This window comes from Pollicipes pollicipes, unplaced genomic scaffold (genome assembly GCF_011947565.3).
Source record: "Pollicipes pollicipes isolate AB1234 unplaced genomic scaffold, Ppol_2.1 Scaffold_4295;HRSCAF=5057_pilon_pilon_pilon, whole genome shotgun sequence".
Taxonomy (NCBI): domain Eukaryota; kingdom Metazoa; phylum Arthropoda; class Thecostraca; order Pollicipedomorpha; family Pollicipedidae; genus Pollicipes; species Pollicipes pollicipes.
This window is the reverse complement of record NW_023596461.1, coordinates 32,537,025-32,549,106: the sequence shown is the minus strand read 5'-3', so window position 1 is coordinate 32,549,106 and position 12,082 is coordinate 32,537,025. Positions and strand designations below refer to the sequence as shown.

At 53.8% G+C, this 12,082-nt stretch overlaps 1 protein-coding gene across 1 annotated transcript in view; it reads left to right on the top strand.

Moving 5' to 3' along the window:
- The first annotated feature begins 3,253 nt into the window (after window positions 1–3,253).
- The window catches only part of LOC119097450 (forkhead box protein E3), a 34,480-nt gene continuing 25,651 nt past the window's right edge, over window positions 3,254–12,082 (top strand). Inside the window, exon 1 of the mRNA XM_037220482.1 lies at window positions 3,254–3,288. The gene's annotated coding sequence lies outside the window, so the exon portion shown is untranslated. The remainder of the gene's footprint in view (window positions 3,289–12,082) is intronic.

Genomic DNA, 12,082 nt, shown 5'->3' with positions numbered 1-12,082 from the left:
AAAAAATGCTGGCAGATGTTAAAGAACTAATGTTTAAAACTTCATGACCGCACGTAACTGGGAAGCGTGGGTCGACGCAGCGGCACAGCCAAAGTGTGGGAGGCTCATGAGACTAGCGCTCTTCACCCTCAGGTTCGATCGCGGTTTTTTATCACGACATTATTGAATATAATCTCAGAATCTGGTGATCAGGAAAACTGTTTGGGTTTTGAGTAAAATAAACACTACAATGGACAGTGGCATGCACAGGCCATCAGCGGTAATCTAGTAATAAGACGTAGCGGATAACCGAGTAAACAATATGCACGGTGCACAGCTGACACAACTGCTTAACTCACCAGGGCAAACCAACATCGGTAGCTCGTTGACACGCTAGGTACTGTACCTATTAGCATTCGTGGGACCGTTCATCTGTTCGCAAGAATATCTCCGTAAGAATAGCCCCGTCATTGTAAATTGTTAGAGCGCCCCCCCCCCCCCCCTCCGTCGCAAACTCTGGCTGTTGGAGCGCCCCTCCGTCGCAAACTCTGGCTGTTGGGGCGTCCCCTCCGTCGCAAACTCTGGCTGTTGGAGCGCCTCTCCCCCCCCCCCCCCCCTCCGTTGCAAACTCTGGTGCGCCCCTGGCCGTTGACGGTTTTGAATACGCACGGGTGTTTGTAAACCAGGGCTGCCCCCCCCCCCCCCGCTCCCTCCCCAGCATTATTAGCTTTGACTCGGGCACTGGACTAGCAGGGTCATGGAGATTGTTGGTATGCTGCCAGGGTGAAGGCAAGTATCATAAATGCCAGTCAGCGGCATTTTGTGATGCGCCGTGATAAGGTGATGACAACCGCGCTTGGTGATGACAACCGCAGAACGTAAACGAGTGGAGCCCGTTGCCTTTTGAAGTCCTAACGGGGTTTATTAATGCGCTGGAATATTCTCCCGTTACATTGCAGAATCATCGGCTTGGTTTCGGCACTTAAACAGTTTTTGGGCTGGCAGCGGTGTGGCAACTTTAATCGAAAAGGTGAGTGAATCTGAAGGAGTTGCCGTTTTGGTGGCTGTGAAGAAAGTTTGGAGAACAGGAGGAAAGTTTTGGAGAACAAACAGTAAACTTTGGGTGGAAAGAGTTACAATAAACAGGACTATAAGCCCAGTTTCCATGTACCGGCCGCTCTTGCTTCAGGCCCCACCGTTTGTACTTGATATCAAGTTTCGGAAAAGGTGATACTGGCTGGGTCCCGGCCTATGATCGGTGTGCCTCCGGCTCTGATAGTGTTGATGTATGCAGACGGTACGCATGCCTGCGATGTACAGCTGGTTGGGCGTCTTATCTGCTCTGGTTGCCGAGAACGGGCATAAGTCCCCAGAAACACCCGAAAACGGAGGCGTCCATGATTTGCGTACGGTTGCGCGTGATGGTGTGACCACGCCGACCCACACTTTTGCCGATGCAATTGTCCAGTTCTGCTGCGTTAGTGTTCCTCCGTTCTCCTCCGCCCTTCCCATGACATTACGGGGACCGGGCGCCGAGATCCCGACCTGTCTCCGAAACGAGCGCTTCAGCTCTTTCGATATTTGGGCGTCTTACGTTTTCTCTGTTAATCAAATGTGCCGCTGAAACAGAGGTGATTTGCAACGTTACTGAAATACGCTGCCGGATCCGACAGCCTGCGCGTTTAGCCTATTTCAGCACGACCCGTAAAGAATGCGTTTCTTGTTGCTGCACGTTTAGTAGTGGCGTGATCGGGGGCTGCAGGACATCAGCTCGATATGAGCCGACTAGCGGGCGATAAGCTGACTGACCTGGACCGAGCCGCTGAAGCTGCTGAGTTTCCAGGCAGCAGACGGTAAGAATCATTCGATCGTCTGCAGCCGAAGATCGACCGAGTGTTATCGTCGCCTGACTGGTAACTTTGGCTGGCTCGTAACTATTCTCAACAAAGTCCGGCGTCTTGCTGGAACAGGGGAGCGGTGGCACGAGTGCTGCACGCTGCCCAGACCTTGCCCGTCAGGTCCCGGCACTTGAACCAGGTTCAAGCCTGCTTCTCGACGACCGGCCGCTCCTTACGAGGTGCTCGCCGTCGCTTTATTGTTAAACTTCCGCCTCGGCGTTCCTTGGAAGAACTGCGCTTGAAGACCGGCCACTGGCCCTCTTGTTATAATAACACACGTGCCCGCACGAGGCAGTGAGGGGAGAAGGCCCTACGTTTTGGGACAAATTCAGGTTTACCCTACAGCGTTGCAAACAGAGACGAGCCAGAGGCAAGATGCACGGATGTAGGCTCCTCCCTCAGCAAATATGGGACCCTGGAAGTTGGGAAATAGACAGAATAAGAGCACCAGAGCTTGTTCAGTGCATCACACGAAACCTGACATCAGTGAGGTCTGCAGATTCAGGGAAAGTCAAGAAAGACGATAAAGGAGTTTCCAGCTGTCGTTCGCCAAAGGGTTCCCTCATGAAAATTTCTACCCTGGCATCAATACGAAAATAATGTGACGGGCCCAGCGGTGCAGTCAAGGGCAGGCTAATGGGGAGCTAGCTCCCCCCCCCCCCCCCAACACCCCGTACCCCCACCGCCCCCGTCACGTTTGAGCGCAGCGTCACCGAACGTCACCGTCACATTTGGACTATTTTGGTTTTAAATCTCAAAGACCACTCCATGGGCGGCGGCATGTAGAGCCAAACGGCCGTAGTTTAGCAGCAAGACCAGCGAATAGCCGAGTGAACATGTACAGTGTGCGCTGAAGCCATTGTTCAAGGCACCAGGACAAACCAGCATTGACAGCTCATTGATACGCCAGGTCCCGTACCAATCAGCGATTGTGGGGTCCGTTCGTCTGTTCGCGGTGCGTGGATATTGCCAATTGGGCCGGGACTCGTTCGTGAAAAGAATTAGCCCCCTACCCCTCGCAAGCCATGGCACCCCTCCCGTCGCAAATTCTGGCTGCGCCCCTGGACGCACCTGAAAAGGCTAAGCAGCCCCCCCCCCCCTCCACCCTGCCCCCGGACTGCGCAGGAGATTGCTCGCCGCTAGTGCACCCCGTGAGAAAGAAAAGCAGCCGACCTCCACGACGACTGTCCGTGGGACCCCGGCTGTGGCCCGTCACCTCTGCGGAAGGGGGAGGCGGCGTACGTTGGCGGTCGCCGGCCCCGCGGGACAGGGCATGAATGTTTCACTGGCGCCGATCAATGCCGGATGACCGCGCTAACCCCGCCCCCCCCCCCCCCTGGTCGCTGGGTCGGCCGCGCGCCGCCTCAGACCGCTGGCAAAGCCCGTGACGGTCGGGAGGGTCTGAGGACAGGTAAGTTGCGGGACGCCGTGTGACGGTCAGGAGGGTCTGATGACAGGTGAGTTAAGGGACGCCGTGTGGCAGCCAGGAGGGCCCGAGGACAGGTGAGTTAAGGGACGCTGTAAGGGGTTGGATTGTCTGATCACATGTGAGTTGAGGGACACTGCTAAGGGTTCAGGAGGCCCCGAAGACGGGTGAGCTGAGGGACACTCTGAGGGGGTCAGAAGTTTCTGATGGCAGGTGAATTGAGGGACGTTGTGGGGTCAGGGGTGCCCAAGGACAGATGAGTTGAGAGACGCGGTGAAGGGGTCAGGAGGACCCGAAGACGGGTGAGTTGAGGGACGCTGTGAGGAGGTCAGGAAGGCCTGAAGACGGGTGAGGTGAAAGGCACTGGCAGTCAGGAGAGACCGAAAACGGGTAAGTCGGGAAGCAGCGTGTGACCATCAGGAATACCTGAGGACAGGTAAGTCGGTTCATAAGGGACTGAGGACGGGTAAGACGGTTCAGGAGAGAGTGAAGACAGGTGAGCCTAAGTCACTTTATGACGGTCGGGAGTGGTTTAACGCAAGGCTGGGGACTGATGGTGGAAATTATGGCGAAGGGAACAAATGGTAGCTAACGTGTAGTGCATTCCATTTGTGACAGTTTTGATAGAGGTAGCTCTTAAAATACCTCGGGTCATCTTTTGTTTGCTGTGTTTTCCAACATCTTTCAAAACGTTTCCCCGATATGGAAATGAATAAGTGGTCACAGTTTCGGTAGAGCCGTAGATCCAGTAGCCGTGGTAACACCAGAGTCCTGAGAGATTTTACGGGTGGTTTACCACGTAACCGCCGAGTCAGCGGCTCTTTCTGAATAGTGAGATTCAGCTCTTGCCCTGGACACTGACAGACCTGGAACTTTTCGTCGGAGTAGATTCCAAGGCAATTCAATGTTTAAACATTATATACCTATCGGTTGGCCTCGAACGCATCTTAAGCGACTCGGTAAAAAAACATTCACTCCTTGATCTGTTCGCAAAACATTCCAGCGGGTTCGCTCAGAAAGCAACAGATTACACCGGATCCCGGCCCTCGCGCAGGTGCTACACAAAATGCCTGCTGCGGTTTGACGCTCGCCCCCCCCCCCCTCCCCCCCCCCAAAACATCCCGGCAGGTTCGCTCAGAAAGCAACAGATTGCGCTGGGTCCCACCCCTTGCGCAGGTGCTGTCCAAAATGCCTGATGCAGTGCGACGCCCACCGGCACCGTGTCCCCTTACACGATGCTGTGCCGCACTGCACCGGCGCCGGCCGGGCCAGTCGGGCGGCGGCGCCGGATTGATGGCCGTGGTGGCGACGCGACCAAATGCAGGGTAGACCGGAGTGGGGTTCGCAGCTGGGAAGTCTTCCAGGCCCGGTCATTTGGTGACCGTTAACGATTTCACTTAATGGCCTCGATGGTGCATTTCTAATGGATTTGAAATAGGCGCATGGTGGACTGAGTGTGCATGCTGAAGTGAGGCTGGACGCCAAAAGCAAGTCGCAAGCCCTCGATGACAGTTGTGTTGCCTACGGTGCCGGCTTCGTTAATTGGATTGCAATGGCAATGTGATGCCGAGGTCAAATGTAGCACTTCGAACTAACTGTTTCTCTTTTCGTAAAAAGGCTATTCAGGGAAGCATCTAAGCTGGAGGGTGTACACAGCATGCGTGCGAGTGACTAAGTTGGATAATGAGGTGTGGCATTTGCGACATCAGCCGCACCAGCGGAGCCGAACTGTTCTCAACGTTAAGATTCTCCTTTGCACGGGCAATTGTTCTGGGGCCTTTGCTCAACCAACTTTTCTCAGTGTTCTGCATCCCTGGTGAGTGGTGAGTCTGAAGCGGAAAATAATATGTTGCGATGGCTGTAAAAGCACACAAAAAATGAAATCTGGCCCAAGCTCCTTAAACTTTTGCTTTTGGTGATGAGACTGCGGGGTCGCACGCTCGCCTCAAACAGGTGCCGGCCCTAGCGCGTTATGCACTTGCAATAGTATTGAACGGGTCAGTCACTCTGCAACGATTAGATGTTACCTTTTTGAAGTACGTAGCTTCCTTCCAGGGGTGCAGTCAGGGTCTTGGTAAAGGGGGGGGACAGTGTTGACAAAGGGCCACTGCATGATGAACCCCCCCCTCCCCCAAATAAGATAACTGGCATCGTCCACTCGCTTTTGGAGTGGGTCATGATTTTCTTCATTTTGATTTTAATTTGTGCCTTTTTCAGCTGAAACAAATGCCAGAAGCCACCAAAAGACGCAATTCCGTTTACACTTTGTAGCCAATATACTGAAGCAGCCAGGTGTTTAATGACATAGGGCACGAGCACTGATCTCCGCCACCAAGTGGTCAGGACAACGTGATTATTTTTTCCCAGACTGCTGAAGAAAAAGAACTTGGGCAACTTCCTCATGCTCTGCCAGTCGCCCTGGCACGGCGGCCTCCAGAAGCGCGTCCATTACCGTCGGGGCAGCATGAGGCCGCAGATAAGAAATGGACCAGCATGACGATGCCGTCATTCAGACTAGGCCTAACGTTCGCTTTGGAAAGACGCCGCCTTACAAACCACCGGCACAGTCGTATACGGTGACTTCGATGTGTACCTACATGACCATGACAGCGTTGGGCACGAACAGACGTCGATAGAGATATGAATATATGTCAGCTTTCCGACCAAGCCATCTAGTGTTGATGATGGCAACGGATTTACCGGGCTTGCGCCAGTCTTTCATTCCTCATCCTGGGTTGGCCCACGCCGTACTCATTCTATAGCATCAACGCTTGTTCTGCCTCAGCTCCTTAGAGGACGTCTGAACGTCGGTCATTGTCAGGCGCGGCGGAGGAAAAGGGACGTCTAGACGTCGGTTATTGTCAAACACGGTGGAGGAAAAGAGATGTCTGGACGTCTGTCCTGTCAGACACGGCGAAGGAAAAGAGACGTCTGGACGTCGGTCATTGTCAGACACGGCGGAGGAAAAGAGATGCCTGGACGTCTGGCTGTGTCAGACACGGCGGAGGAAAAGAGATGTCTGGACGTCTGTCCCTATCAGACACGATGGAGGAAAAGGGACGTCTGGACGTCGGTCATTGCCAGACATGGTGGAGGAAAAAGGACGCCTACACGTTAGTTCTTGTGAGGCACGACGGAGGAACTGGGACGTCCCACACGTTGACCATTGTCAGACATGGCGAAGGAAAAGGACGTCTGGACGTCGGTCATTGTCAGACACGGCGGAGAAAAAGAGATGCCTGGACGTCTGTCCTTGTCAGACACGGCGAAGGAAAAGAGACGTCTGGACGTCGGTCATTGTCAGACACGGTGGAGGAAAAGAGACGCCTGGACGTCTGGCTGTGTCAGACACGGCGGAGGAAAAGAGATGCCTGGACGTCTGTCTGTGTCAGACACGGCGGAGGAAAAGGGACGTCTGGACGTCGGTCATTGCCAATGCCAGATGGCGCGTGAATCGCTTCGACTGTACTGGCAAGGTGATATGTGATGATCTTCTGGCGGCGTGGATCCTGTTACGCGCTGTTTTATAGTTCAGGGTGCGTTTTTGGATATCCTGGATAGGGTTCCGCGGGCTCTTAATTTGGTTTAACATTCACTAGTCCAATCCGACGGCATGAATGTTGCGTTCTCCCCAGTAGACTTTCTGACAGTTTCCCTCGCTGGAATTGCATGAAGCTATTCAGACCAGCCATGGCAAGGCGCCTGATCCCCTCGGTCAGCTGTTACTTTCCACCGCCACGTCTCATTTCCTCCCAAATCGCTCGTGAAGTCGCAGACCCGGTCCCACTTGTCCCATCGCCCGCCGCCGGCGTTCTTCCCGAGAACCCGTTACGCGGGTTAACCGAGCCGTCTCCGCGAATCTCCGCCGAGTTGTGAGATACTGCGCCGTAAAACGCGCGCATCACGCGGAAACGACCGGCTCCCACGAAGGCATCTCTGGGGCGGCCAGCCGGCGGAACGGCTCCTAAATAAACGGGGCCGCGGGGCGCGCCGGGTCGCCTCCCGGGCGCCGCACCAGCGGAGTGCATTCTTCAGTGGCACCACCGCCCTCGAGCATTTGCGGAGGCGGAAGTGGTGCCGGCGCACCAGTGGATGTCATTCCTCAGCGGCTCCACCGCCCTCGAGCGTTTGCGGAGGCGGGAGTGGTGCCGGCGGACCAGCGGAGGGCCTCCCTTCAGCGGCACCACCGCCCTCGAGCGTTGGTCAAGGCGGAAGAGATAACAATGGCCTTCTTTACCCAGCGGTGATAGATGAGATCGACTTTTCTTTTCGATGCTCTTTTTTGTCTGTGTGATGTTCTCATCCGGTGTTCTCTGCTTCCACTGCCGCAATAGTGACTTCCTCGGTTCTCTAGCCTGCATTCCTATGTATCAAACAGGCCAGCGAGACCGTACTCGCATATTACAGCTCCATTTATCACAGCTGAGCTGCCCAGGTGAAGAATAGGCTGTTCTTTATTTCAGTTGTCATGGCTGGCCTTGACTTCAACTGTCCAGCTGGAAGCAAGCCAGCGGGCAGTTGGACGTTACGTTTGATCTTACTTGGCGAGTGCGTCAGTGGCACGCTCACTGGCAACCTATAAGATATACCTTGCTATTAAGCATGTCATATATATATATATATATATATATATATATATATATATATATATATATATATAGCATAAATGGAGGGTATGCCAAAGCTTGAATACTGATTTTACTTTAATATTGATTTACTCGTACCATAGAATGCGGTCCTACGTATATCCCAAATCCAATTATATAATTGGTGACACCGACCCGAGTACGATATGAAAGCATGGAATGTGAACCGTTCTTACGATTGGCACGTAGCCCAGTGACGTACCACAGTGCTGTCACCTGATTTTGACAATAATGTGGTTTTAATCATCGCAGGCTGTGATTGACAATGCGGCAGTAGATTCGAATACCCAACCCCCGCCCAAGCCCAACCCTGATCGCACGTACATCCGCTTGATCTTTAGGTCGACTCTTTAGATCGACTCTTGAGATGTTAGGTATGACTGGGTGCAATACTTTGCAATTTTTATTGGATTTGGGTTTTACTTCAAATGTTGTCTAGACCTTAACCTGCTGATCTTGGGGCTCGCTGAAGCGAAAAAAAAATGGGATTGCAATTCAACCATGGGGTAGATAGTTTGATTTACGTATCAGCCATGCCCAAACAAAATTTTCGAGACGCGCTAAGTGCTCGATTTCGCGGGAAATTAAGCTCCCGAAATACCGTGTTAAAGGGAGCGTTCCATATTTATGTGGGCCTTTGAGCTGAAATAACCATCTTGAAGATCTTTCGGTGCTGTTCACAACCCTGCCTTTCAGAGTATTTCAAAGTCACCTGGGCATTTACGACGTCAGAATGATGTCATTCAAATCCTGCCATTTCATAAGCCATGCGCCGATGAAGACCAAGAAAGATATAATTATTGAGGCGTTCATATCTGACGTTTGTGCGCACGATTTCCAGATGCAACGACCGTCAGTTGGCTTTCAATCAATGTTGTGCAAGGTATGGTGACGTAATCAGACCATGACGTTTTGAGGAGGATATTTACTAAGCGGATAATTGGGCTGCCTAGAGCAATCTTTCTGCCTAAAAAGTGTACCAATGCCAATAGAATGAGTGGGCTTGTTTCATCATGTCTAATGCTTGCTGCAATATCTTCAAATGTGGAACATTTCAAGCCACATTGCTTTGTAGCCGCACGAGTTCTCTTTCAGCCAATAGAAGCGACTAAGTAATATCGGATTCAAACCACTAAGGTTTCAAACGTTTTTGTGTGGCTTAACTATTATAATTTGTGTGGTCTCGAAACTGACCTACTTTTCAAGCTAACTCAATCAAAGCACCGAATTGACGTGGCGCTACGTCACGGAAGACTCTGGATTACGCCGGTCACGTGCGACCATTACGTGACACTAATCCGGCCTCCGGCTCTGCTCAGAGTTCTGTGAGCACCAGCCGCGGAAGTCGAATCGACCCCGACCGGCTGAGTCACCCCCCCCCCCCCCCTATCCGGACGTGCGTGAGCTCTCGGGGGTTGGGGGGAGGCACCCGTCCCTCCCGACATGGCTTGATCGCCGTCAGGCAGTCTCTTCGCCAGCCGTGAGTCATCGCCGTCTTCGGCGAACCCCGGCCGCCTCGGGGTCGATCGCGCGCCGCCGCCGGGCCGTGGTGTGACGTCACCACGCGGGTGCGTGACGTCACGGCCGCGCGATCGCCGGCCCGACGCGCCGTCGGCGGGTGTTTGTCGTCTGGTGGCGCGGCCCGGGCCCCGCCCCCCGCTGGCCCTGCGAAGCTCGGGTGGCCTAGGGGCCGTGCGGGGTCGGCCTCCGGTCATGGCCACTCTCTGCTGCCCTTCACCCGTTCCCGGAAGCCAGTGTGTATGTGTGTGGAGGGGGGAGGGGTATCGACCGGATGCCGGCGGACGGCAAATGATTTTTGAGGGCGAGCGGTCGGCCTGTAGCCGCTCTGGCGTGTGGATGAATCACAGAAGGAGGCTATTGCATGGCCGCAGCCGGCCATGCCGCGCACCAGCCACCTGACCCGTGCTCGCCGCAGCCATAGTGACCTGGGGAACTGATCGGGAGGTCCCCAAAAACGACCTGCAAGCTCTCCGCTTGGCCTTGAGCCCCCCCCCCCCCCCACATTCGCCGCGGTTGAACCCATTTCATTTTCATGTAACTGTGCAGCTACATGCTGCGCTATCCGTGCGGTGTGCAACGCGCCTGTGTCCACCCAAACTCGAGGGATGTTTCACGTCGCATTTGAACCCAGCACAGTCATCAATCTGGACATCATGGGGCACATGGGCGACACATATGCCCTCCGGTCATGATCAAGTGATTGATGGCCCTGCAAGCTAGGGTCACTGCCCCTACCTGGGGTCAATCGCCCGTGGGCGTCGGCCACCGCCTCGTGACAAATTAAACGGTGCTCTTGGCGCGGTATTGCCCGTCACACGCCCGGCCGCACCAGGCCGCTAATCCTCTCGCCCGGGCACACGGGGTCAGGGGTCGCTGACGCGCGACCAGTGACTTGTGACGTCATATTGCTACCAAACAACCGGTGATCTCATTGACGATGCCTGATTGGTGTCGGATACTGCAGGCTATAGTCCACGCTGCCCATACTGCATGCTAAATGACTAATTGGTTGGGATGTGGGTGCCAGGTAGAACATGCCAGCCTTATAGCTGAGACTTGAGAGAGCCTGTTGGTAATCGGATCGGACATGTTTTTTTCTGAACAAGTCCATGAATCACAATTTGCTCGGCGATCGATAAGACTCTCATCAGCCTGGTTGGATGCACAATTACACAGCCCCAACCCGGAGATATTTCCCGGTTTTATTGGCCCGATGACTCAGCTACTGCTAGTAAATTCTTCGGTCGCATTAGTCGCTGCCCGGCGTGGATTACGCGCTGTGACTCACATCATCGGCACACTGCTGGGAGGGGAGATGATGAACCGCTCGTGGTGAGGGATCGATGTCCAGGTCAAGGACGTGGATGTCGGAGTCTCGTCTCGCGGAACCGTTCCTTGCGGGTCCAGTTACGACGCGGACGTCCTCCGCCAAATATCGCCACGCTTGCGATTACACCGTACACTCCTGCCTTCAATTCCAGCAACGAATTCACTACAACATGCCACATAAATCACTTATTCCAGTGAACCCGGGAAGGTTTATGTTAAACTTTTGAAACATAAGCTTACCATGTTTGACGTGGTGTAGCGACTTTTGCCACCTGTTTCCATTTCGTTCGATTTGTGCTGAGGTTAGGAGTACACCGTAAGGTATTGATCAATATACACAGTCTCCGAGAGGGTCTGATATCGATAAATACTTCCAAGCATCCACCAACCACTAGCAGCCCGCCACCTCCTTCTTGCTTCCAATCCCCCCCGCTTCCAGTTACACGCAAAGATCACACCACCCACCTTCCCTCGCCTTTTCATCACATGTAGCAGGACCGCCGTCGGCCATCACAATAACGCACCGCGGCGGCGTTTCTCCGTGCTTAGTGAGCCGACAAGAGCCGCAGGCGGAGCGGAGCCGGCCGCCGGTAGGGGCTGGCACTCATTGCACGCCGGTTGGGTCGATCCTAGAGTGGTGCCGTCGGCGGCGACCGCGCACCGCCGCCGCCAACGAGCGGCAGCTTCCGGTCGGAAGCAGGCGGTGACGGCGTCACAAAGGGTCAGGGGCGCAGTGGTCAGGTCACTGTTCCGGTCGGAGGTCACAAGGGCCGGAGGCGATGACGGGAAGATAAAGAGGTCAAGGGGCACCAGGGATGATGGTGCCACTTGGGTCAAAGTTATCACTAAGAGCAGAATGACGGTGGCTTAGTCAAGCGCTCGGAAATGTCCTTAGCGCTCCACAGATGTGCTTGCCAGGGGTTTTCAAGAGCAAAGTGGAATTTAATCTTTGGTTAGCTCGAACTATCGGGAAGAAAATTTTCTTTAGAAGAGCACCGAATTTCTTACGTAACCAAGACGTGGTAGTCAACATACTGGCATCTATTATTTGTATGCACAAGGCATGCACGGTTTGAGTGAGTTTCCCACAATTTTTGAAGTTTTTTTTTCACCCGATGAATCGTGCCCATAGAAGAAGAAGCCTCGCATCTAGAGAATTGATCACTATTTTCATCCTCGTCCTCCGCCTTCTGGCAGTTAATAGAAAGTTGGCGATGCATCGGTTTTATAACACCAAGGGTGTTAGTGAAACGTGTGCTTACGGCTGCACGTTAAAGACGTGA